Here is a 19,211-nt window from a genome sequence, read left to right as displayed (position 1 = left end):
CCCAGCGTGCCGTGTGCTGCTTGGCGCCCAGCGGGTGTGCTTGGATCGATGATGACTCCCCAAAATAACATTCCTTGGAAGCTGAACAAAATGAGTGAAAACTCTATAACCGTCGTTCTCATCGTGACTGAGGTCCACAGTCAGGTAGTGTAGGAGCGGGGGCCCGAGTCGCAGTCGCACACATTCTTTGCACCTGCGGGGCGCTTGCTGAAGACCGCCTCCCTGGCACTCAGACACTGCCATCCTGGGCTTGCTGTGGGTTGGGAGCACGCTCGCTCTGTGGGGCAGTTTGGTTAGGTGGATGGAGGCCACGCCCAGCCTGTGCCCGCGATAGGCATCCCTGGCCTCTGGCCGGCTGGGCTGTGACGGGGCAGCCGGTGCGTGGCTTGTGTCCCCGGGTAGGAAGAGGAGGAGGCGCCTAGGTGTTTGACAGATGTGCGCGTGGTGATTGGATCCCCAGGTAGAAGCGTGTGCCCTCAGTAGAAGCGTGTGTGGTGTTGAGGTTTTGTGGCCCGAGGTGTGTGTGGCCGAGGTTTGGGCTAGCCCACCCCCGCAGGCTTGGTGTTGGTCTCCCAGAGACCAAGTCTGGCTGCCCAGAGGTTCCCCGTTGAGGGTATGGGGAAGGAGAGCCCGCCTTGGGGCGGACAGTGGAGCCAGCTAGGAGAGGATTGGGTCCCTGTTGGCATGCGGGGAGTGGGAGGAGTGCGCAGTGCAGGGGTGCGTTTGGCGGCTTGCAGTGGCCAGGGCTGAGTTCCCCATGGGGCGGGCGGGCGGGCGGGCGGGCGGGCGGGCGGGCGGGGAGCTGCAGTGGGGCTGGTTTGGGCCCTGTGGTCATTGTGTGCCCTGGTCCCCTGCAGGCGCATTTGGTGCACTGCGGAACGGGGGGTGGGGAGGGGTGGTTGGGTGCGGGTTTCAAGCGCCCGGGCCCTTTGGGGAAATCCACCCCCGGGGGTGCAGAGTGCGGTGCGGCCAGGCCCAGGATTGACTTGAGGCGGAGTGCGGGGCCTGGGCAGAGACTGTCCGCTGAGTTTTCTTGCTGGTCTGGGGACAGCCTTGGGCAGGGTGCGCGGTGTGATGGTGGCGGGCGCTTGTGCCGTTAGTGTCCCCCGCCGGCAGCGCAGGTTGCGCAGGCCTGTGGGGAGGAGGCTGAGGAGTCCCGCGGTTGGCCCGTGGGGTGCGATGGAGGTGTGGGTGCAGGTCCTTGGCCAAAGCACTAGCAGTCCGTTAGCGGGACTGTGGCAGTCGAGCCAAGCCGGTGGATGCTTGCATGGCCCGGCCAGGATAGGCAGAGTGGGCAGGCCTTGGGCCGGATGGGTCTAGGTCGGTAGGGCCGTCATGGCTGAGTGTGTGTGGGGGGTGGCGGGGGGGAAGGAGGAGCATTGGGCAGGCTCTGTGTTTCTCTGTGTTGGGCAGGGCCTTGTGAATTGGGGCTCCGAGGAGCCTGCCGTCAGCAGGCGGCTCAGAGGCGTCCCCAGTCCTCCCCCGACAGTGGGCAGAGGCCCTGGCAGAGTCCGTGCAGGAGGGTTGAAGGAGAAGCAGCTTAGCGCGGGCGCCCCCTGGGCCCTGTTGCCGGTACGACGATGCTGGTGAAAGGAGACGGGCTGTGAGTGGCAGACACTGCATGGGTGTGTGCAGGTGGCGGGCAGAGATTTCAAGGCGTGGTCCTGCGACAACTACACAGGACTGGGTAGTGGGTCAGGGTAGCTGGCCCACACCAACCTGACGCCCACGCGAACCCGCACACCCGCACACCCACGAACAGACACACACGCAACACAGGCACGCATGCCCCCACCCACGGGCCCCCTCATCTGGCTTGGTAGACCCCGAGCGCTGTCACAGGCGCATGGTCGTGCCGAAACCCCTGGAGGAGGGTGGCACCGGAAAGCAGAAGACAGATAGCTGTGGAGTTGGGGCAAGCTGCGAGTTGGCGTGACGGGTCAGCTCTTGGCCTCGTTCCTTTTCCTCAACGGCGCTCTTGATTGTTCTCGGTCCCCAGGCGCTGATTGCCCAGGATGCCTTCGGTCAGCGGGACCTCGGGGTGCATGCCAGGCCCAGGGAGCAGTGTAGCCTTGAAGGGGCGCGAGCCGCCCGGCCTGCTCCCTGTCCCGCCGTGGACAGTGCATCGGCCCCGGGGAGAGAGAGGTGAGCCTTACTGGGCCCAAGGGGGTTCCGTGCTGGTCCTTGGTGTGGGTGGGAGCTGCTCAAGGCTTGCCGTTCGGCGTTGCGGCAAATGTCCTGGCCAGTGCTGCTCGCGCCCCGCGGGCCGGGTCCCGCTCGGCGCCCAGAGCCTGTGCTTGGATCGATGATGATTCCCCAAAAAAACATTCCTTGGAAAAGCTGAACAAAATGAGTGAAAACTCACTCCCGTCTCCGCTCATCGGTGACTGAGGTCCGGCACTTTTTGCACCAGCCAGCTAGTGTAGGAGCCAGGAAGGCCTTTCCCTCACACGCATTTGTGCCCCGGCACGGGCGGCAGCCCTAGACAGGTAGCCAGCCACGGCAGTGGGCCCTGGCACTCACCGTTCCTTTCTCCAGTGGGGCTTGCCTGTGAGGCCGAGGTTGGGCCGACCCGTCTGGGTCTCGCTTCTGCTCAAGTGTCTAGAGCTGCCAGCCAACCAGTTAGTAGCACATCCTTGCTCTGCTTGCCGACTCCGTGGTCTTTGGCCACGTGGGCGCCGTCGGGCTGCCAGTCCCTTGTCCAGGGGACGAATAGGCAGCGTTTGAAAGGCATGCACCCGCAAACGGCTGCCTTGGACACACCGCAACGCGTAGACTCCAACAACCAATCCCTTCACCACCACCGTCTCACACTTGCACAAAGAAACCCCAACCCCCAGGCACAGGCACACGATCACACACACGCACGTGCGCCCGCTCACACACACACACACACACACGCGCGCGCGCGCACACATACATCCTGTGCGACTAATGGGCCCCAAGTTTTGCCTGCCTTCCTACGAGCTGTTGTGCTCATGGGCCAGACAAGCCCCGTGAGGGCGGGATAGGAGAATGAAAGAGAGCTATGGAGCTAGGGCAAGGAGGGAGTTTTGCGCGACGGGTCAGCCATTGGCCTTGGTCCTTTCCTCAACGGCCCTCTTGATTTCTCTTCGCTCCCAGGCGCTGATTTCCCAGGAGACCTTCGGTCAGCGGGGCCACGGGTTGGCAGCCAGGCCCAGAGAGCAGTGTAGCCTTGAAGGGGCGCGAGCCGCCCGGCCTGCTGGGTCGTGACCCGCCGTGGACAGTGCATCGGCCCCGAGGAGAGAGGGAGGTAAGCCTCGCTGTGCCCGAGGGGGTCCCGCTGTCGTCGGTGTGGGCTGGAGCTTGGCCTGCCCCGAGCTGCTGGCGCCCAGCGTGCCGTGTGCTGCTTGGCGCCCAGCGGGTGTGCTTGGATCGATGATGACTCCCCAAAATAACATTCCTTGGAAGCTGAACAAAATGAGTGAAAACTCTATAACCGTCGTTCTCATCGTGACTGAGGTCCACAGTCAGGTAGTGTAGGAGCGGGGGCCCGAGTCGCAGTCGCACACATTCTTTGCACCTGCGGGGCGCTTGCTGAAGACCGCCTCCCTGGCACTCAGACACTGCCATCCTGGGCTTGCTGTGGGTTGGGAGCACGCTCGCTCTGTGGGGCAGTTTGGTTAGGTGGATGGAGGCCACGCCCAGCCTGTGCCCGCGATAGGCATCCCTGGCCTCTGGCCGGCTGGGCTGTGACGGGGCAGCCGGTGCGTGGCTTGTGTCCCCGGGTAGGAAGAGGAGGAGGCGCCTAGGTGTTTGACAGATGTGCGCGTGGTGATTGGATCCCCAGGTAGAAGCGTGTGCCCTCAGTAGAAGCGTGTGTGGTGTTGAGGTTTTGTGGCCCGAGGTGTGTGTGGCCGAGGTTTGGGCTAGCCCACCCCCGCAGGCTTGGTGTTGGTCTCCCAGAGACCAAGTCTGGCTGCCCAGAGGTTCCCCGTTGAGGGTATGGGGAAGGAGAGCCCGCCTTGGGGCGGACAGTGGAGCCAGCTAGGAGAGGATTGGGTCCCTGTTGGCATGCGGGGAGTGGGAGGAGTGCGCAGTGCAGGGGTGCGTTTGGCGGCTTGCAGTGGCCAGGGCTGAGTTCCCCATGGGGCGGGCGGGCGGGCGGGCGGGCGGGCGGGGAGCTGCAGTGGGGCTGGTTTGGGCCCTGTGGTCATTGTGTGCCCTGGTCCCCTGCAGGCGCATTTGGTGCACTGCGGAACGGGGGGTGGGGAGGGGTGGTTGGGTGCGGGTTTCAAGCGCCCGGGCCCTTTGGGGAAATCCACCCCCGGGGGTGCAGAGTGCGGTGCGGCCAGGCCCAGGATTGACTTGAGGCGGAGTGCGGGGCCTGGGCAGAGACTGTCCGCTGAGTTTTCTTGCTGGTCTGGGGACAGCCTTGGGCAGGGTGCGCGGTGTGATGGTGGCGGGCGCTTGTGCCGTTAGTGTCCCCCGCCGGCAGCGCAGGTTGCGCAGGCCTGTGGGGAGGAGGCTGAGGAGTCCCGCGGTTGGCCCGTGGGGTGCGATGGAGGTGTGGGTGCAGGTCCTTGGCCAAAGCACTAGCAGTCCGTTAGCGGGACTGTGGCAGTCGAGCCAAGCCGGTGGATGCTTGCATGGCCCGGCCAGGATAGGCAGAGTGGGCAGGCCTTGGGCCGGATGGGTCTAGGTCGGTAGGGCCGTCATGGCTGAGTGTGTGGGGGGGGTGGCGGGGGGGAAGGAGGAGCATTGGGCAGGCTCTGTGTTTCTCTGTGTTGGGCAGGGCCTTGTGAATTGGGGCTCCGAGGAGCCTGCCGTCAGCAGGCGGCTCAGAGGCGTCCCCAGTCCTCCCCCGACAGTGGGCAGAGGCCCTGGCAGAGTCCGTGCAGGAGGGTTGAAGGAGAAGCAGCTTAGCGCGGGCGCCCCCTGGGCCCTGTTGCCGGTACGACGATGCTGGTGAAAGGAGACGGGCTGTGAGTGGCAGACACTGCATGGGTGTGTGCAGGTGGCGGGCAGAGATTTCAAGGCGTGGTCCTGCGACAACTACACAGGACTGGGTAGTGGGTCAGGGTAGCTGGCCCACACCAACCTGACGCCCACGCGAACCCGCACACCCGCACACCCACGAACAGACACACACGCAACACAGGCACGCATGCCCCCACCCACGGGCCCCCTCATCTGGCTTGGTAGACCCCGAGCGCTGTCACAGGCGCATGGTCGTGCCGAAACCCCTGGAGGAGGGTGGCACCGGAAAGCAGAAGACAGATAGCTGTGGAGTTGGGGCAAGCTGCGAGTTGGCGTGACGGGTCAGCTCTTGGCCTCGTTCCTTTTCCTCAACGGCGCTCTTGATTGTTCTCGGTCCCCAGGCGCTGATTGCCCAGGATGCCTTCGGTCAGCGGGACCTCGGGGTGCATGCCAGGCCCAGGGAGCAGTGTAGCCTTGAAGGGGCGCGAGCCGCCCGGCCTGCTCCCTGTCCCGCCGTGGACAGTGCATCGGCCCCGGGGAGAGAGAGGTGAGCCTTACTGGGCCCAAGGGGGTTCCGTGCTGGTCCTTGGTGTGGGTGGGAGCTGCTCAAGGCTTGCCGTTCGGCGTTGCGGCAAATGTCCTGGCCAGTGCTGCTCGCGCCCCGCGGGCCGGGTCCCGCTCGGCGCCCAGAGCCTGTGCTTGGATCGATGATGATTCCCCAAAAAAACATTCCTTGGAAAAGCTGAACAAAATGAGTGAAAACTCACTCCCGTCTCCGCTCATCGGTGACTGAGGTCCGGCACTTTTTGCACCAGCCAGCTAGTGTAGGAGCCAGGAAGGCCTTTCCCTCACACGCATTTGTGCCCCGGCACGGGCGGCAGCCCTAGACAGGTAGCCAGCCACGGCAGTGGGCCCTGGCACTCACCGTTCCTTTCTCCAGTGGGGCTTGCCTGTGAGGCCGAGGTTGGGCCGACCCGTCTGGGTCTCGCTTCTGCTCAAGTGTCTAGAGCTGCCAGCCAACCAGTTAGTAGCACATCCTTGCTCTGCTTGCCGACTCCGTGGTCTTTGGCCACGTGGGCGCCGTCGGGCTGCCAGTCCCTTGTCCAGGGGACGAATAGGCAGCGTTTGAAAGGCATGCACCCGCAAACGGCTGCCTTGGACACACCGCAACGCGTAGACTCCAACAACCAATCCCTTCACCACCACCGTCTCACACTTGCACAAAGAAACCCCAACCCCCAGGCACAGGCACACGATCACACACACGCACGTGCGCCCGCTCACACACACACACACACACACGCGCGCGCGCGCACACATACATCCTGTGCGACTAATGGGCCCCAAGTTTTGCCTGCCTTCCTACGAGCTGTTGTGCTCATGGGCCAGACAAGCCCCGTGAGGGCGGGATAGGAGAATGAAAGAGAGCTATGGAGCTAGGGCAAGGAGGGAGTTTTGCGCGACGGGTCAGCCATTGGCCTTGGTCCTTTCCTCAACGGCCCTCTTGATTTCTCTTCGCTCCCAGGCGCTGATTTCCCAGGAGACCTTCGGTCAGCGGGGCCACGGGTTGGCAGCCAGGCCCAGAGAGCAGTGTAGCCTTGAAGGGGCGCGAGCCGCCCGGCCTGCTGGGTCGTGACCCGCCGTGGACAGTGCATCGGCCCCGAGGAGAGAGGGAGGTAAGCCTCGCTGTGCCCGAGGGGGTCCCGCTGTCGTCGGTGTGGGCTGGAGCTTGGCCTGCCCCGAGCTGCTGGCGCCCAGCGTGCCGTGTGCTGCTTGGCGCCCAGCGGGTGTGCTTGGATCGATGATGACTCCCCAAAATAACATTCCTTGGAAGCTGAACAAAATGAGTGAAAACTCTATAACCGTCGTTCTCATCGTGACTGAGGTCCACAGTCAGGTAGTGTAGGAGCGGGGGCCCGAGTCGCAGTCGCACACATTCTTTGCACCTGCGGGGCGCTTGCTGAAGACCGCCTCCCTGGCACTCAGACACTGCCATCCTGGGCTTGCTGTGGGTTGGGAGCACGCTCGCTCTGTGGGGCAGTTTGGTTAGGTGGATGGAGGCCACGCCCAGCCTGTGCCCGCGATAGGCATCCCTGGCCTCTGGCCGGCTGGGCTGTGACGGGGCAGCCGGTGCGTGGCTTGTGTCCCCGGGTAGGAAGAGGAGGAGGCGCCTAGGTGTTTGACAGATGTGCGCGTGGTGATTGGATCCCCAGGTAGAAGCGTGTGCCCTCAGTAGAAGCGTGTGTGGTGTTGAGGTTTTGTGGCCCGAGGTGTGTGTGGCCGAGGTTTGGGCTAGCCCACCCCCGCAGGCTTGGTGTTGGTCTCCCAGAGACCAAGTCTGGCTGCCCAGAGGTTCCCCGTTGAGGGTATGGGGAAGGAGAGCCCGCCTTGGGGCGGACAGTGGAGCCAGCTAGGAGAGGATTGGGTCCCTGTTGGCATGCGGGGAGTGGGAGGAGTGCGCAGTGCAGGGGTGCGTTTGGCGGCTTGCAGTGGCCAGGGCTGAGTTCCCCATGGGGCGGGCGGGCGGGCGGGCGGGCGGGCGGGCGGGGAGCTGCAGTGGGGCTGGTTTGGGCCCTGTGGTCATTGTGTGCCCTGGTCCCCTGCAGGCGCATTTGGTGCACTGCGGAACGGGGGGTGGGGAGGGGTGGTTGGGTGCGGGTTTCAAGCGCCCGGGCCCTTTGGGGAAATCCACCCCCGGGGGTGCAGAGTGCGGTGCGGCCAGGCCCAGGATTGACTTGAGGCGGAGTGCGGGGCCTGGGCAGAGACTGTCCGCTGAGTTTTCTTGCTGGTCTGGGGACAGCCTTGGGCAGGGTGCGCGGTGTGATGGTGGCGGGCGCTTGTGCCGTTAGTGTCCCCCGCCGGCAGCGCAGGTTGCGCAGGCCTGTGGGGAGGAGGCTGAGGAGTCCCGCGGTTGGCCCGTGGGGTGCGATGGAGGTGTGGGTGCAGGTCCTTGGCCAAAGCACTAGCAGTCCGTTAGCGGGACTGTGGCAGTCGAGCCAAGCCGGTGGATGCTTGCATGGCCCGGCCAGGATAGGCAGAGTGGGCAGGCCTTGGGCCGGATGGGTCTAGGTCGGTAGGGCCGTCATGGCTGAGTGTGTGTGGGGGGTGGCGGGGGGGAAGGAGGAGCATTGGGCAGGCTCTGTGTTTCTCTGTGTTGGGCAGGGCCTTGTGAATTGGGGCTCCGAGGAGCCTGCCGTCAGCAGGCGGCTCAGAGGCGTCCCCAGTCCTCCCCCGACAGTGGGCAGAGGCCCTGGCAGAGTCCGTGCAGGAGGGTTGAAGGAGAAGCAGCTTAGCGCGGGCGCCCCCTGGGCCCTGTTGCCGGTACGACGATGCTGGTGAAAGGAGACGGGCTGTGAGTGGCAGACACTGCATGGGTGTGTGCAGGTGGCGGGCAGAGATTTCAAGGCGTGGTCCTGCGACAACTACACAGGACTGGGTAGTGGGTCAGGGTAGCTGGCCCACACCAACCTGATGCCCACGCGAACCCGCACACCCGCACACCCACGAACAGACACACACGCAACACAGGCACGCATGCCCCCACCCACGGGCCCCCTCATCTGGCTTGGTAGACCCCGAGCGCTGTCACAGGCGCATGGTCGTGCCGAAACCCCTGGAGGAGGGTGGCACCGGAAAGCAGAAGACAGATAGCTGTGGAGTTGGGGCAAGCTGCGAGTTGGCGTGACGGGTCAGCTCTTGGCCTCGTTCCTTTTCCTCAACGGCGCTCTTGATTGTTCTTGGTCCCCAGGCGCTGATTGCCCAGGATGCCTTCGGTCAGCGGGACCTCGGGGTGCATGCCAGGCCCAGGGAGCAGTGTAGCCTTGAAGGGGCGCGAGCCGCCCGGCCTGCTCCCTGTCCCGCCGTGGACAGTGCATCGGCCCCGGGGAGAGAGAGGTGAGCCTTACTGGGCCCAAGGGGGTTCCGTGCTGGTCCTTGGTGTGGGTGGGAGCTGCTCAAGGCTTGCCGTTCGGCGTTGCGGCAAATGTCCTGGCCAGTGCTGCTCGCGCCCCGCGGGCCGGGTCCCGCTCGGCGCCCAGAGCCTGTGCTTGGATCGATGATGATTCCCCAAAAAAACATTCCTTGGAAAAGCTGAACAAAATGAGTGAAAACTCACTCCCGTCTCCGCTCATCGGTGACTGAGGTCCGGCACTTTTTGCACCAGCCAGCTAGTGTAGGAGCCAGGAAGGCCTTTCCCTCACACGCATTTGTGCCCCGGCACGGGCGGCAGCCCTAGACAGGTAGCCAGCCACGGCAGTGGGCCCTGGCACTCACCGTTCCTTTCTCCAGTGGGGCTTGCCTGTGAGGCCGAGGTTGGGCCGACCCGTCTGGGTCTCGCTTCTGCTCAAGTGTCTAGAGCTGCCAGCCAACCAGTTAGTAGCACATCCTTGCTCTGCTTGCCGACTCCGTGGTCTTTGGCCACGTGGGCGCCGTCGGGCTGCCAGTCCCTTGTCCAGGGGACGAATAGGCAGCGTTTGAAAGGCATGCACCCGCAAACGGCTGCCTTGGACACACCGCAACGCGTAGACTCCAACAACCAATCCCTTCACCACCACCGTCTCACACTTGCACAAAGAAACCCCAACCCCCAGGCACAGGCACACGATCACACACACGCACGTGCGCCCGCTCACACACACACACACACACGCGCGCGCGCGCACACATACATCCTGTGCGACTAATGGGCCCCAAGTTTTGCCTGCCTTCCTACGAGCTGTTGTGCTCATGGGCCAGACAAGCCCCGTGAGGGCGGGATAGGAGAATGAAAGAGAGCTATGGAGCTAGGGCAAGGAGGGAGTTTTGCGCGACGGGTCAGCCATTGGCCTTGGTCCTTTCCTCAACGGCCCTCTTGATTTCTCTTCGCTCCCAGGCGCTGATTTCCCAGGAGACCTTCGGTCAGCGGGGCCACGGGTTGGCAGCCAGGCCCAGAGAGCAGTGTAGCCTTGAAGGGGCGCGAGCCGCCCGGCCTGCTGGGTCGTGACCCGCCGTGGACAGTGCATCGGCCCCGAGGAGAGAGGGAGGTAAGCCTCGCTGTGCCCGAGGGGGTCCCGCTGTCGTCGGTGTGGGCTGGAGCTTGGCCTGCCCCGAGCTGCTGGCGCCCAGCGTGCCGTGTGCTGCTTGGCGCCCAGCGGGTGTGCTTGGATCGATGATGACTCCCCAAAATAACATTCCTTGGAAGCTGAACAAAATGAGTGAAAACTCTATAACCGTCGTTCTCATCGTGACTGAGGTCCACAGTCAGGTAGTGTAGGAGCGGGGGCCCGAGTCGCAGTCGCACACATTCTTTGCACCTGCGGGGCGCTTGCTGAAGACCGCCTCCCTGGCACTCAGACACTGCCATCCTGGGCTTGCTGTGGGTTGGGAGCACGCTCGCTCTGTGGGGCAGTTTGGTTAGGTGGATGGAGGCCACGCCCAGCCTGTGCCCGCGATAGGCATCCCTGGCCTCTGGCCGGCTGGGCTGTGACGGGGCAGCCGGTGCGTGGCTTGTGTCCCCGGGTAGGAAGAGGAGGAGGCGCCTAGGTGTTTGACAGATGTGCGCGTGGTGATTGGATCCCCAGGTAGAAGCGTGTGCCCTCAGTAGAAGCGTGTGTGGTGTTGAGGTTTTGTGGCCCGAGGTGTGTGTGGCCGAGGTTTGGGCTAGCCCACCCCCGCAGGCTTGGTGTTGGTCTCCCAGAGACCAAGTCTGGCTGCCCAGAGGTTCCCCGTTGAGGGTATGGGGAAGGAGAGCCCGCCTTGGGGCGGACAGTGGAGCCAGCTAGGAGAGGATTGGGTCCCTGTTGGCATGCGGGGAGTGGGAGGAGTGCGCAGTGCAGGGGTGCGTTTGGCGGCTTGCAGTGGCCAGGGCTGAGTTCCCCATGGGGCGGGCGGGCGGGCGGGCGGGCGGGCGGGCGGGGAGCTGCAGTGGGGCTGGTTTGGGCCCTGTGGTCATTGTGTGCCCTGGTCCCCTGCAGGCGCATTTGGTGCACTGCGGAACGGGGGGTGGGGAGGGGTGGTTGGGTGCGGGTTTCAAGCGCCCGGGCCCTTTGGGGAAATCCACCCCCGGGGGTGCAGAGTGCGGTGCGGCCAGGCCCAGGATTGACTTGAGGCGGAGTGCGGGGCCTGGGCAGAGACTGTCCGCTGAGTTTTCTTGCTGGTCTGGGGACAGCCTTGGGCAGGGTGCGCGGTGTGATGGTGGCGGGCGCTTGTGCCGTTAGTGTCCCCCGCCGGCAGCGCAGGTTGCGCAGGCCTGTGGGGAGGAGGCTGAGGAGTCCCGCGGTTGGCCCGTGGGGTGCGATGGAGGTGTGGGTGAAGGTCCTTGGCCAAAGCACTAGCAGTCCGTTAGCGGGACTGTGGCAGTCGAGCCAAGCCGGTGGATGCTTGCATGGCCCGGCCAGGATAGGCAGAGTGGGCAGGCCTTGGGCCGGATGGGTCTAGGTCGGTAGGGCCGTCATGGCTGAGTGTGTGTGGGGGGTGGCGGGGGGGAAGGAGGAGCATTGGGCAGGCTCTGTGTTTCTCTGTGTTGGGCAGGGCCTTGTGAATTGGGGCTCCGAGGAGCCTGCCGTCAGCAGGCGGCTCAGAGGCGTCCCCAGTCCTCCCCCGACAGTGGGCAGAGGCCCTGGCAGAGTCCGTGCAGGAGGGTTGAAGGAGAAGCAGCTTAGCGCGGGCGCCCCCTGGGCCCTGTTGCCGGTACGACGATGCTGGTGAAAGGAGACGGGCTGTGAGTGGCAGACACTGCATGGGTGTGTGCAGGTGGCGGGCAGAGATTTCAAGGCGTGGTCCTGCGACAACTACACAGGACTGGGTAGTGGGTCAGGGTAGCTGGCCCACACCAACCTGATGCCCACGCGAACCCGCACACCCGCACACCCACGAACAGACACACACGCAACACAGGCACGCATGCCCCCACCCACGGGCCCCCTCATCTGGCTTGGTAGACCCCGAGCGCTGTCACAGGCGCATGGTCGTGCCGAAACCCCTGGAGGAGGGTGGCACCGGAAAGCAGAAGACAGATAGCTGTGGAGTTGGGGCAAGCTGCGAGTTGGCGTGACGGGTCAGCTCTTGGCCTCGTTCCTTTTCCTCAACGGCGCTCTTGATTGTTCTCGGTCCCCAGGCGCTGATTGCCCAGGATGCCTTCGGTCAGCGGGACCTCGGGGTGCATGCCAGGCCCAGGGAGCAGTGTAGCCTTGAAGGGGCGCGAGCCGCCCGGCCTGCTCCCTGTCCCGCCGTGGACAGTGCATCGGCCCCGGGGAGAGAGAGGTGAGCCTTACTGGGCCCAAGGGGGTTCCGTGCTGGTCCTTGGTGTGGGTGGGAGCTGCTCAAGGCTTGCCGTTCGGCGTTGCGGCAAATGTCCTGGCCAGTGCTGCTCGCGCCCCGCGGGCCGGGTCCCGCTCGGCGCCCAGAGCCTGTGCTTGGATCGATGATGATTCCCCAAAAAAACATTCCTTGGAAAAGCTGAACAAAATGAGTGAAAACTCACTCCCGTCTCCGCTCATCGGTGACTGAGGTCCGGCACTTTTTGCACCAGCCAGCTAGTGTAGGAGCCAGGAAGGCCTTTCCCTCACACGCATTTGTGCCCCGGCACGGGCGGCAGCCCTAGACAGGTAGCCAGCCACGGCAGTGGGCCCTGGCACTCACCGTTCCTTTCTCCAGTGGGGCTTGCCTGTGAGGCCGAGGTTGGGCCGACCCGTCTGGGTCTCGCTTCTGCTCAAGTGTCTAGAGCTGCCAGCCAACCAGTTAGTAGCACATCCTTGCTCTGCTTGCCGACTCCGTGGTCTTTGGCCACGTGGGCGCCGTCGGGCTGCCAGTCCCTTGTCCAGGGGACGAATAGGCAGCGTTTGAAAGGCATGCACCCGCAAACGGCTGCCTTGGACACACCGCAACGCGTAGACTCCAACAACCAATCCCTTCACCACCACCGTCTCACACTTGCACAAAGAAACCCCAACCCCCAGGCACAGGCACACGAACACACACGCACGTGCGCCCGCTCACACACACACACACACGCGCGCGCGCGCACACATACATCCTGTGCGACTAATGGGCCCCAAGTTTTGCCTGCCTTCCTACGAGCTGTTGTGCTCATGGGCCAGACAAGCCCCGTGAGGGCGGGATAGGAGAATGAAAGAGAGCTATGGAGCTAGGGCAAGGAGGGAGTTTTGCGCGACGGGTCAGCCATTGGCCTTGGTCCTTTCCTCAACGGCCCTCTTGATTTCTCTTCGCTCCCAGGCGCTGATTTCCCAGGAGACCTTCGGTCAGCGGGGCCACGGGTTGGCAGCCAGGCCCAGAGAGCAGTGTAGCCTTGAAGGGGCGCGAGCCGCCCGGCCTGCTGGGTCGTGACCCGCCGTGGACAGTGCATCGGCCCCGAGGAGAGAGGGAGGTAAGCCTCGCTGTGCCCGAGGGGGTCCCGCTGTCGTCGGTGTGGGCTGGAGCTTGGCCTGCCCCGAGCTGCTGGCGCCCAGCGTGCCGTGTGCTGCTTGGCGCCCAGCGGGTGTGCTTGGATCGATGATGACTCCCCAAAATAACATTCCTTGGAAGCTGAACAAAATGAGTGAAAACTCTATAACCGTCGTTCTCATCGTGACTGAGGTCCACAGTCAGGTAGTGTAGGAGCGGGGGCCCGAGTCGCAGTCGCACACATTCTTTGCACCTGCGGGGCGCTTGCTGAAGACCGCCTCCCTGGCACTCAGACACTGCCATCCTGGGCTTGCTGTGGGTTGGGAGCACGCTCGCTCTGTGGGGCAGTTTGGTTAGGTGGATGGAGGCCACGCCCAGCCTGTGCCCGCGATAGGCATCCCTGGCCTCTGGCCGGCTGGGCTGTGACGGGGCAGCCGGTGCGTGGCTTGTGTCCCCGGGTAGGAAGAGGAGGAGGCGCCTAGGTGTTTGACAGATGTGCGCGTGGTGATTGGATCCCCAGGTAGAAGCGTGTGCCCTCAGTAGAAGCGTGTGTGGTGTTGAGGTTTTGTGGCCCGAGGTGTGTGTGGCCGAGGTTTGGGCTAGCCCACCCCCGCAGGCTTGGTGTTGGTCTCCCAGAGACCAAGTCTGGCTGCCCAGAGGTTCCCCGTTGAGGGTATGGGGAAGGAGAGCCCGCCTTGGGGCGGACAGTGGAGCCAGCTAGGAGAGGATTGGGTCCCTGTTGGCATGCGGGGAGTGGGAGGAGTGCGCAGTGCAGGGGTGCGTTTGGCGGCTTGCAGTGGCCAGGGCTGAGTTCCCCATGGGGCGGGCGGGCGGGCGGGCGGGCGGGCGGGCGGGGAGCTGCAGTGGGGCTGGTTTGGGCCCTGTGGTCATTGTGTGCCCTGGTCCCCTGCAGGCGCATTTGGTGCACTGCGGAACGGGGGGTGGGGAGGGGTGGTTGGGTGCGGGTTTCAAGCGCCCGGGCCCTTTGGGGAAATCCACCCCCAGGGGTGCAGAGTGCGGTGCGGCCAGGCCCAGGATTGACTTGAGGCGGAGTGCGGGGCCTGGGCAGAGACTGTCCGCTGAGTTTTCTTGCTGGTCTGGGGACAGCCTTGGGCAGGGTGCGCGGTGTGATGGTGGCGGGCGCTTGTGCCGTTAGTGTCCCCCGCCGGCAGCGCAGGTTGCGCAGGCCTGTGGGGAGGAGGCTGAGGAGTCCCGCGGTTGGCCCGTGGGGTGCGATGGAGGTGTGGGTGCAGGTCCTTGGCCAAAGCACTAGCAGTCCGTTAGCGGGACTGTGGCAGTCGAGCCAAGCCGGTGGATGCTTGCATGGCCCGGCCAGGATAGGCAGAGTGGGCAGGCCTTGGGCCGGATGGGTCTAGTTCGGTAGGGCCGTCATGGCTGAGTGTGTGTGGGGGGTGGCGGGGGGGAAGGAGGAGCATTGGGCAGGCTCTGTGTTTCTCTGTGTTGGGCAGGGCCTTGTGAATTGGGGCTCCGAGGAGCCTGCCGTCAGCAGGCGGCTCAGAGGCGTCCCCAGTCCTCCCCCGACAGTGGGCAGAGGCCCTGGCAGAGTCCGTGCAGGAGGGTTGAAGGAGAAGCAGCTTAGCGCGGGCGCCCCCTGGGCCCTGTTGCCGGTACGACGATGCTGGTGAAAGGAGACGGGCTGTGAGTGGCAGACACTGCATGGGTGTGTGCAGGTGGCGGGCAGAGATTTCAAGGCGTGGTCCTGCGACAACTACACAGGACTGGGTAGTGGGTCAGGGTAGCTGGCCCACACCAACCTGACGCCCACGCGAACCCGCACACCCACGAACAGACACACACGCAACACAGGCACGCATGCCCCCACCCACGGGCCCCCTCATCTGGCTTGGTAGACCCCGAGCGCTGTCACAGGCGCATGGTCGTGCCGAAACCCCTGGAGGAGGGTGGCACCGGAAAGCAGAAGACAGATAGCTGTGGAGTTGGGGCAAGCTGCGAGTTGGCGTGACGGGTCAGCTCTTGGCCTCGTTCCTTTTCCTCAACGGCGCTCTTGATTGTTCTCGGTCCCCAGGCGCTGATTGCCCAGGATGCCTTCGGTCAGCGGGACCTCGGGGTGCATGCCAGGCCCAGGGAGCAGTGTAGCCTTGAAGGGGCGCGAGCCGCCCGGCCTGCTCCCTGTCCCGCCGTGGACAGTGCATCGGCCCCGGGGAGAGAGAGGTGAGCCTTACTGGGCCCAAGGGGGTTCCGTGCTGGTCCTTGGTGTGGGTGGGAGCTGCTCAAGGCTTGCCGTTCGGCGTTGCGGCAAATGTCCTGGCCAGTGCTGCTCGCGCCCCGCGGGCCGGGTCCCGCTCGGCGCCCAGAGCCTGTGCTTGGATCGATGATGATTCCCCAAAAAAACATTCCTTGGAAAAGCTGAACAAAATGAGTGAAAACTCACTCCCGTCTCCGCTCATCGGTGACTGAGGTCCGGCACTTTTTGCACCAGCCAGCTAGTGTAGGAGCCAGGAAGGCCTTTCCCTCACACGCATTTGTGCCCCGGCACGGGCGGCAGCCCTAGACAGGTAGCCAGCCACGGCAGTGGGCCCTGGCACTCACCGTTCCTTTCTCCAGTGGGGCTTGCCTGTGAGGCCGAGGTTGGGCCGACCCGTCTGGGTCTCGCTTCTGCTCAAGTGTCTAGAGCTGCCAGCCAACCAGTTAGTAGCACATCCTTGCTCTGCTTGCCGACTCCGTGGTCTTTGGCCACGTGGGCGCCGTCGGGCTGCCAGTCCCTTGTCCAGGGGACGAATAGGCAGCGTTTGAAAGGCATGCACCCGCAAACGGCTGCCTTGGACACACCGCAACGCGTAGACTCCAACAACCAATCCCTTCACCACCACCGTCTCACACTTGCACAAAGAAACCCCAACCCCCAGGCACAGGCACACGAACACACACGCACCTGCGCCCGCTCACACACACACACACACGCGCGCGCGCGCACACATACATCCTGTGCGACTAATGGGCCCCAAGTTTTGCCTGCCTTCCTACGAGCTGTTGTGCTCATGGGCCAGACAAGCCCCGTGAGGGCGGGATAGGAGTATGAAAGAGAGCTATGGAGCTAGGGCAAGGAGGGAGTTTTGCGCGACGGGTCAGCCATTGGCCTTGGTCCTTTCCTCAACGGCCCTCTTGATTTCTCTTCGCTCCCAGGCGCTGATTTCCCAGGAGACCTTCGGTCAGCGGGGCCACGGGTTGGCAGCCAGGCCCAGAGAGCAGTGTAGCCTTGAAGGGGCGCGAGCCGCCCGGCCTGCTGGGTCGTGACCCGCCGTGGACAGTGCATCGGCCCCGAGGAGAGAGGGAGGTAAGCCTCGCTGTGCCCGAGGGGGTCCCGCTGTCGTCGGTGTGGGCTGGAGCTTGGCCTGCCCCGAGCTGCTGGCGCCCAGCGTGCCGTGTGCTGCTTGGCGCCCAGCGGGTGTGCTTGGATCGATGATGACTCCCCAAAATAACATTCCTTGGAAGCTGAACAAAATGAGTGAAAACTCTATAACCGTCGTTCTCATCGTGACTGAGGTCCACAGTCAGGTAGTGTAGGAGCGGGGGCCCGAGTCGCAGTCGCACACATTCTTTGCACCTGCGGGGCGCTTGCTGAAGACCGCCTCCCTGGCACTCAGACACTGCCATCCTGGGCTTGCTGTGGGTTGGGAGCACGCTCGCTCTGTGGGGCAGTTTGGTTAGGTGGATGGAGGCCACGCCCAGCCTGTGCCCGCGATAGGCATCCCTGGCCTCTGGCCGGCTGGGCTGTGACGGGGCAGCCGGTGCGTGGCTTGTGTCCCCGGGTAGGAAGAGGAGGAGGCGCCTAGGTGTTTGACAGATGTGCGCGTGGTGATTGGATCCCCAGGTAGAAGCGTGTGCCCTCAGTAGAAGCGTGTGTGGTGTTGAGGTTTTGTGGCCCGAGGTGTGTGTGGCCGAGGTTTGGGCTAGCCCACCCCCGCAGGCTTGGTGTTGGTCTCCCAGAGACCAAGTCTGGCTGCCCAGAGGTTCCCCGTTGAGGGTATGGGGAAGGAGAGCCCGCCTTGGGGCGGACAGTGGAGCCAGCTAGGAGAGGATTGGGTCCCTGTTGGCATGCGGGGAGTGGGAGGAGTGCGCAGTGCAGGGGTGCGTTTGGCGGCTTGCAGTGGCCAGGGCTGAGTTCCCCATGGGGCGGGCGGGCGGGCGGGCGGGCGGGCGGGGAGCTGCAGTGGGGCTGGTTTGGGCCCTGTGGTCATTGTGTGCCCTGGTCCCCTGCAGGCGCATTTGGTGCACTGCGGAACGGGGGGTGGGGAGGGGTGGTTGGGTGCGGGTTTCAAGCGCCCGGGCCCTTTGGGGAAATCCACCCCCGGGGGTGCAGAGTGCGGTGCGGCCAGGCCCAGGATTGACTTGAGGCGGAGTGCGGGGCCTGGGCAGAGACTGTCCGCTGAGTTTTCTTGCTGGTCTGGGGACAGCCTTGGGCAGGGTGCGCGGTGTGATGGTGGCGGGCGCTTGTGCCGTTAGTGTCCCCCGCCGGCAGCGCAGGTTGCGCAGGCCTGTGGGGAGGAGGCTGAGGAGTCCCGCGGTTGGCCCGTGGGGTGCGATGGAGGTGTGGGTGCAGGTCCTTGGCCAAAGCACTAGCAGTCCGTTAGCGGGACTGTGGCAGTCGAGCCAAGCCGGTGGATGCTTGCATGGCCCGGCCAGGATAGGCAGAGTGGGCAGGCCTTGGGCCGGATGGGTCTAGGTCGGTAGGGCCGTCATGGCTGAGTGTGTGGGGGGGGTGGCGGGGGGGAAGGAGGAGCATTGGGCAGGCTCTGTGTTTCTCTGTGTTGGGCAGGGCCTTGTGAATTGGGGCTCCGAGGAGCCTGCCGTCAGCAGGCGGCTCAGAGGCGTCCCCAGTCCTCCCCCGACAGTGGGCAGAGGCCCTGGCAGAGTCCGTGCAGGAGGGTTGAAGGAGAAGCAGCTTAGCGCGGGCGCCCCCTGGGCCCTGTTGCCGGTACGACGATGCTGGTGAAAGGAGACGGGCTGTGAGTGGCAGACACTGCATGGGTGTGTGCAGGTGGCGGGCAGAGATTTCAAGGCGTGGTCCTGCGACAACTACACAGGACTGGGTAGTGGGTCAGGGTAGCTGGCCCACACCAACCTGACGCCCACGCGAACCCGCACACCCGCACACCCACGAACAGACACACACGCAACACAGGCACGCATGCCCCCACCCACGGGCCCCCTCATCTGGCTTGGTAGACCCCGAGCGCTGTCACAGGCGCATGGTCGTGCCGAAACCCCTGGAGGAGGGTGGCACCGGAAAGCAGAAGACAGATAGCTGTGGAGTTGGGGCAAGCTGCGAGTTGGCGTGACGGGTCAGCTCTTGGCCTCGTTCCTTTTCCTCAACGGCGCTCTTGATTGTTCTCGGTCCCCAGGCGCTGATTGCCCAGGATGCCTTCGGTCAGCGGGACCTCGGGGTGCATGCCAGGCCCAGGGAGCAGTGTAGCCTTGAAGGGGCGCGAGCCGCCCGGCCTGCTCCCTGTCCCGCCGTGGACAGTGCATCGGCCCCGGGGAGAGAGAGGTGAGCCTTACTGGGCCCAAGGGGGTTCCGTGCTGGTCCTTGGTGTGGGTGGGAGCTGCTCAAGGCTTGCCGTTCGGCGTTGCGGCAAATGTCCTGGCCAGTGCTGCTCGCGCCCCGCGGGCCGGGTCCCGCTCGGCGCCCAGAGCCTGTGCTTGGATCGATGATGATTCCCCAAAAAAACATTCCTTGGAAAAGCTGAACAAAATGAGTGAAAACTCACTCCCGTCTCCGCTCATCGGTGACTGAGGTCCGGCACTTTTTGCACCAGCCAGCTAGTGTAGGAGCCAGGAAGGCCTTTCCCTCACACGCATTTGTGCCCCGGCACGGGCGGCAGCCCTAGACAGGTAGCCAGCCACGGCAG

General features: G+C 64.5%; 1 long non-coding RNA gene and 12 other non-coding genes across 13 annotated transcripts in view; all 13 read left to right on the top strand.

Annotated features, from left to right (window-relative positions):
• Nucleotides 1–19,211, top strand: part of LOC122122975 — a 50,286-nt gene that overhangs the window by 14,724 nt on the left and 16,351 nt on the right. Inside the window, exons 11-21 of the long non-coding RNA XR_006150224.1 lie at nucleotides 2,000–2,145; nucleotides 3,124–3,274; nucleotides 5,343–5,488; nucleotides 6,467–6,617; nucleotides 8,690–8,835; nucleotides 9,812–9,962; nucleotides 12,035–12,180; nucleotides 13,153–13,303; nucleotides 15,368–15,513; nucleotides 16,486–16,636; nucleotides 18,705–18,850. This is a non-coding gene — a long non-coding RNA (uncharacterized LOC122122975). The remainder of the gene's footprint in view (nucleotides 1–1,999; nucleotides 2,146–3,123; nucleotides 3,275–5,342; nucleotides 5,489–6,466; nucleotides 6,618–8,689; nucleotides 8,836–9,811; nucleotides 9,963–12,034; nucleotides 12,181–13,152; nucleotides 13,304–15,367; nucleotides 15,514–16,485; nucleotides 16,637–18,704; nucleotides 18,851–19,211) is intronic.
• On the top strand, nucleotides 43–136 carry LOC122123072. Its single transcript, XR_006150286.1, has one exon. It is a non-coding gene; the product is annotated as a small nucleolar RNA SNORD116 (small nucleolar RNA).
• Nucleotides 2,300–2,396, top strand: LOC122123021. Its single transcript, XR_006150237.1, has one exon. It is a non-coding gene; the product is annotated as a small nucleolar RNA SNORD116 (small nucleolar RNA).
• On the top strand, nucleotides 3,394–3,487 carry LOC122123071. Its single transcript, XR_006150285.1, has one exon. It is a non-coding gene; the product is annotated as a small nucleolar RNA SNORD116 (small nucleolar RNA).
• Nucleotides 5,643–5,739, top strand: LOC122123019. The gene has a single exon (XR_006150235.1). It is a non-coding gene; the product is annotated as a small nucleolar RNA SNORD116 (small nucleolar RNA).
• Nucleotides 6,737–6,830, top strand: LOC122123070. Its single transcript, XR_006150284.1, has one exon. It is a non-coding gene; the product is annotated as a small nucleolar RNA SNORD116 (small nucleolar RNA).
• Nucleotides 8,990–9,086, top strand: LOC122123018. The gene has a single exon (XR_006150234.1). It is a non-coding gene; the product is annotated as a small nucleolar RNA SNORD116 (small nucleolar RNA).
• Nucleotides 10,082–10,175, top strand: LOC122123069. The gene has a single exon (XR_006150283.1). It is a non-coding gene; the product is annotated as a small nucleolar RNA SNORD116 (small nucleolar RNA).
• Nucleotides 12,335–12,431, top strand: LOC122123017. The gene has a single exon (XR_006150233.1). It is a non-coding gene; the product is annotated as a small nucleolar RNA SNORD116 (small nucleolar RNA).
• Nucleotides 13,423–13,516, top strand: LOC122123067. Its single transcript, XR_006150281.1, has one exon. It is a non-coding gene; the product is annotated as a small nucleolar RNA SNORD116 (small nucleolar RNA).
• On the top strand, nucleotides 15,668–15,764 carry LOC122123016. Its single transcript, XR_006150232.1, has one exon. It is a non-coding gene; the product is annotated as a small nucleolar RNA SNORD116 (small nucleolar RNA).
• On the top strand, nucleotides 16,756–16,849 carry LOC122123066. The gene has a single exon (XR_006150280.1). It is a non-coding gene; the product is annotated as a small nucleolar RNA SNORD116 (small nucleolar RNA).
• On the top strand, nucleotides 19,005–19,101 carry LOC122123015. The gene has a single exon (XR_006150231.1). It is a non-coding gene; the product is annotated as a small nucleolar RNA SNORD116 (small nucleolar RNA).

The sequence above is a fragment of the Dipodomys spectabilis genome, unplaced genomic scaffold, assembly GCF_019054845.1.
Source record: "Dipodomys spectabilis isolate Male_0828 unplaced genomic scaffold, ASM1905484v1 ptg000219l, whole genome shotgun sequence".
Taxonomy (NCBI): Eukaryota; Metazoa; Chordata; class Mammalia; order Rodentia; family Heteromyidae; genus Dipodomys; species Dipodomys spectabilis.
This window is presented reverse-complemented; position numbering and strand designations above follow the sequence as displayed.